Consider the following 5,986-nt stretch of genomic DNA (forward strand, 5'->3'; position numbering starts at 1 on the left):
ATAAACACAGTAGTAATAAAATCTGCTCACAAACAATTATGTTCCTTTGTGTTTTCTTTATGTGATGCCAACTCAGTTTGTGTCATAACACGAATGTCTAATTTGTAAATATATACTGCAGATTACCAAACATACATGTGTAAAAAGAAAACCTGGGGAAATTAATTTACAAGATATAAACATGGTTCCAAGTAAATGTTTAAACATGAGTATCGTTTACATATTTTTTATGAAAGGCCAATGTCTAAGCATTATAGACGACTGGCATCTCCAAAGTCCTTTGCGGTGACGCAGGGTCTCCCCGAACTAATACACATAAAACTAAACAGCATCACTGGATAGAAGAAACATCAGACACCACTGTGACATGCATGTTTCCTTTGGGAATTAGCTCTAAGGGGCCTTTCCAGGCCCTTTTATGATTCAATTATTGATAACCCTTTACAATAACGGTCCATTAATCAAAAGTACTCACGACAGTAATAAACATTACTAAATGTTCAGTAATCTCTTAATTAATTAGTTCTTGAATTTATTAAAGACATTTTCAGCACTACAAAATGTTTAACTAATGTCAAATAATTTTATAATTACCAGTATGCACAACATTCTTAAACGTTAGTCAATGGGTAAGTAAATGTCTTGGTTAATCATTAACTAAAGATGGCCAAAAAACCTTTGGACCTAATGGACCTATTGTTTTACATATTATTTTACATTTAATAATAATTAGTAACTGTATATTAAAGTTCTTTTTTATTTTTAAAGAATAAAATAAGTTTGTTTGTAACATTAAGTCTTAACATTGTTAATGTTTATAGTTACTAATAAATAATTAAGGCAATTATTTAAACATTAAAACACTCCAACTGCATTATTAATTTTTTTTCCCCTCATCAATCATAAGTTGAAGTGGGTGTATTAGAGCAGGAAACACAAAGATGTGCAAAGCAGATATAGACTTACTTCTCCATCCTCCACATTAACACTCTAGGCTGAGACCTGTGCTCATGGCCCATGGTGTTGATGTAGAGTTTATTTTTAATGCAGTTGTTTGTGTTTTTTTTTGCTGTAAATTCTGTCTATAGAATACTGTTGGTAACTAAGCAGGAACTAAGCAGTAACTATGTAATAGTGCTGTTTTAATACCTAAAACTTCTACCAGGAAGTACTGAGTAATTACTCAGTAGATAGTACTGAACTAATAACTATAGTAGTTCACTATTAACTCCACATTAATTACTGAGACTTACATATCCTCTGATGAACTACTTACTAATTATATTTCCTTTAAGGACTATTCACTATTTACTGCTCAAATCAACATTAACTACTCAGCTGAAAACAATTACATGCCACCTGGGAAATATGTACTGAACAATTATGTAAATTATTTGATGATGATATTGAATGAAGCCATTGACATCATTTGTAGTAGTAGTAACCTTAATTGCCCTATTATCCTTATTATCTTCCAAATATTATCAGCATTTAGTAAAATATGACATTGTTTTTTTGAAAGAAAAAATATTATATTAAATAGATATATACGTAAAATAAAGGAATACAATACAAATAGAATATACAAAATAGATAAAGACAAATACCCCCAAATATGAAAAATTAATAGAAAGAGTAGAACGGTTGCAGCAACATGAAGTCCAGAGTGCAAGTGTGCTATAGCAGCATGATATGGATTAGAGCAGTAGAAGATAAAGTGTCTCAGTGCGGGTAAAGTGACAGTGTTTGTTATCAGTAATTTGTCCTTTTGTGTCAGTACAGTGTGTTGTTAGGTGGAGTTTAAGAGTCTTACAGCTATAGTCTTAGTAATTAGATTCACTGTCTTTCACTTCATTATACTGTTACATGATCTGCAGTAATTATTCAGTAATTATTCATTTGTTAACATGTTTCTCACTTTATAACTTTACAATAAGGGTCACATAATGTAATGATTTAGCTTTATAAATGCTTAAAGCTCACCTTCCGTCGTTTTTTCTTTCATTTTAAAATGTCTAGTTGTGGTCTCTAGTATGAATGAATGACATGTGAGCCGTTTTTGTAAAAAAAAAAGTGCTCAGGTGTCTCTGTATAGCTCTTTTTTAATGGACTGTTTTAGGGGTGTGTCCAAAATGACCGGATTCCAGCTTTGCTCATGAATATTCATACATGCAAACAGCATGCAAATATCTCTCCTCTGATTGGCTAGGAGCACTGCGACGCCCCTCCACCGCTCTGCCGCTCACTGCCTCCCACCTCCTAACTGATGAGCGGTGATGTTGCGTCGCTTCAGCTCCGCCTCTGGGAGTTTCTCGAGCCAAGGTGGGCTGGTCTGTGAGTTTCTGCCTACGTAGGCAGAAAGATCATTCAAAATTCACCCGTTTTTCGGAGGGGGGGAGGGGGGATTTCTTTGCTTAGCTCCTGCAGACAATGGGGGCTGCAAAACAGTTTAATGTGCAGGTGTACACATTCAACTCGGAGAGACCTACTGTATTCCACAAAAAACAAGAAAAATCGGATTTTCGCGGAAGGTGAGCTTTAATAATGCTTGAGTAATATTTATTACATTTTTATTATGCTCTTCTAAGGGAAATGTGATGTATACTTTACAATAAAGGTCAAATAAATGCATAATCAAGCATTATATATGCTTAAGTATTGCTTGAGTAATATATATTAACTATTATTGTGCACTTCTAAGGGAAATGTGCAGTCTATAATAAGGGGCACACGCAATATTAATTTATTATTAAAATGACTAACTAACTCATTCAAACATAATGTAATAATAATATATATATATATTTTTTCTCTTCAAGTTGTCTTCAAGATTGTCAGCAATAAATTGTCACTGAATCATCAGTAAAGACTCACGCCGTTATTCTAATGGGAATGCTACAGAAACTCTTATATAGATATATTTGGAAGTATTTCATCAGTAATAAAGAGGGAATTGTTCATGACTTTAATTTAGGGTCCACAAACATGATGTATTACTCATGAAGTATCAGTAATAAATGCTTAACATATAATGCATTTACAATCACTTTCAGTCATGTTTATATAACTTATTAATTATAACAAATACACTGGTTAAAATAACATAATACACTCACATATAAAAACTAGTTAATGGATGTGCTATTCTATCTTTTACCAATGTAACAGCCTCAGATGTCTTGTTGATTTTACAAATAAATAGGACATAACAATAAAACAATAAAGAGAATTGAACTCTGCAGCCAACTTATCTTCTTGAAGTTAGCAGTAAGTCATCTACAGGTATATATTAGTAATAGAAGTGGCAGCATTCTGGAGAAGATGACAGGATGGACATGTATGTGTCTGTATGTGTCTGTGTTGTAGACGCAAAAATATTAGTGTATTTTTGTATGTATGATTTTAAATGTTATCATTCTATAAAATATGAAAGGATGAAACCATAACAAAAACATTAAAAAACAAAGCATGTGCATTAAGAAGACAGATGTTTTACAGAATTATATGAGGAAGGGAATGTGGGATGTCAAATGGAAACCACATGCTTAATTAGCATATTAATTACTAGATTATTCATATAGTGTTCAAAGCATTCATTACCCTCATATTCATTAGTTCATACACACATTAGTTAATGGAGAGGAATTTAACCTTGCCGTTATTAATAAGTTTGTTCCTACTCAATTCTTCCATACTTCCTTATGAGTTAATCCTTAATGAATCCCTTAATTAATGCCATGACTTGTACCCTTATTATAAAGTGTTACCGAAATGAATAATTCAAGCATTAAAAACAATCTATATTGTTGAAATATATTGGCCGATATTAAAAAAAAATTTGTCTTGTTCATGACAGTAAATGTAAATAGATCTACCAGGTTACTTCAGGATGAGTCACTGACACAAAACACGCTAGAAGAATGAGGGTGAAGAATGTGGCATTTTATTTTCGTTCCACCTCAGTATAAAATACAACAAAATAACATTCCTTCTAGAACCATAGTGAAACAAAGAACAATATAGACAATGTGCAAATGTGGAATTATTTTGCAAAAAAGGAAAAAAAACCACTACAATAAATACAGCACACATTAAAAAATGTAGCATCCAGGAAAGTGGAGTATGTACTCACAGTGCATGGTCAGTATAAGTTACGACGACATACCATGCTACATACATACGAACATGAGAACATCATTTACTGAGTTAGAGAATATACAGTACTTCTAATACATTGGCAGCTGGCATATTGCTAATAGAAACAGTCTTTCTATGCATGCATGTAGGTATATAATGATGGGGAGTGGGAAGGGGCAGTTGGGGTCACTAATAAGATTTCTTTGGGTAAGATATAAACTCCAACCCCGTAGGAGACGGTTATCTGTTACAAGGGGTTTAAACTCGACAAGGATCCAGTGGAATGGCTTAATGGTGAATTTCACTGCTTGGTGCGGGTGTCCAGCAAGCAGGCAAGCTCCTTGGGTTTAGTCAGCTGTGAGAGGAAAGGCAGAGATTGAGCACAAGGGGAAGAATTGTTCAGGCAGCATGTGGAGTCAAAAATTTAAATGTTTCATTTATGGCTAGTTTTTAGAGTGAGGTGCATCTGGGCTTGTGTGCGGTTTCTTGGCTCCGCAGCGGTTTGGCCTGTCCCCAACTGCTGGAGTGTTCAGAACCTTGAGAGCGCTGGTCGGTCGGTAGGGGTCAGATTCCCTGCACAATTATAAAACACCATTTTTACTTGTTCAGTGCGAAAAAAGTAATAACTTCATATAGTTTAAAAGTTTAGTTTTGGTCTTTCAATATTAAGTCTTGCTGTGCTGTATGTCCAACCATTTAGTGCTGAATAGATAAAAAAAAAAATCAGAACCTACCCGTTCTGTGCTGTTGTTGCTGTTAAATTGTGATAATTATCCTGGTAGTGTCACACTTATTTATAGAAAATATTCATTTAGACAGTACATTTGCACAGTAATTATACACACTATTTTAATGACAAGTGATAGATAAACAAGTGTTAGATTAACAAATCAATAAACAAATGTAACACAACACTTTAGAACAAAATAATACTGACATCATTGTACTTCTCTTTGGCCATTTAGTCCTTTTTCAGAGGTCATCTTTTATCTGTCTTCATTTATTGGCAGTTTGGAGCTTTCAGCACATGCTGGACAATAATAATTCCGATCTTTTCCCTCATACTCATTAAATTCATCCTTTGACATGGCCACGCAAGTTATGTGGTTCCATCGCTCACATGTACTGCAACATATCTGTATATCATAAAATCACATGATGAGCTGTTGTTAATATTAGATTGTACATGACCCAACATTGCTGTACAATATGTGCCACTAGGTGTTCTTACCCAAAAGACATCTTTTTTTCGGCTTGTATATGCTGCGCACCACTGACAAGCATTTACAAGATCCTCTGAAACAAAGTGCACAATATGTTAAGTTCTCACAAAACATACATGTACTTTTGGTACTTAAAAAGTCCCCCAAAAATCCTTAATCTGACTGCCATATGGCCATAAGAAAGAGAAGTACACGAAAAATTGTTTGGACATAAGGTTGATGTAAATTGAAATTGTGTAATGAACCTACATAAGTTGTTGATGTTAACCTTCAAAATGGCACAAAGTTTAACATCTAAACACTTTTAGTATAGAGTATAATTACCTGAAGCAGATATAATTTCGGATGCCATTGTCCTTCTGAGCTGATCAACTCTCTCATCAACTACAATGTGAGATGGTAAGCGAGGGTGGAAGTTTATGAGCTGCTTGGCCATCTGTGTAGAAATAGACACACTTATTGCCATGCCCAAATCAGTGTTGTAGTTGCATGCTTCAAATATGGATATAGCTCCAAATATATTGCCATTAGGGTGTACACTGGGTCCAAACCCAGGGTGGGTTGCATTAAAAAAGGGCATACAGTATAAAATTATCAAATCTGATTAAAACTCCAATTTACATACC

The 5,986-nt window shown here is 34.1% G+C and overlaps 1 long non-coding RNA gene across 1 annotated transcript; it reads right to left on the minus strand.

Moving 5' to 3' along the window:
- Positions 1-3,932: 3,932 nt before the first annotated feature.
- LOC111197017 (uncharacterized) lies at positions 3,933-5,768 on the minus strand. The gene is made up of 4 exons (XR_007427968.1): positions 5,685-5,768; positions 5,369-5,433; positions 5,075-5,273; positions 3,933-4,710 (listed from the first exon to the last, which is right to left on the minus strand). It is a non-coding gene; the product is annotated as an uncharacterized LOC111197017 (long non-coding RNA).
- Positions 5,769-5,986: the final 218 nt, after the last annotated feature.

Source organism: Astyanax mexicanus, chromosome 21, assembly GCF_023375975.1.
Source record: "Astyanax mexicanus isolate ESR-SI-001 chromosome 21, AstMex3_surface, whole genome shotgun sequence".
Lineage (NCBI taxonomy): Eukaryota > Metazoa > Chordata > Actinopteri > Characiformes > Acestrorhamphidae > Astyanax > Astyanax mexicanus.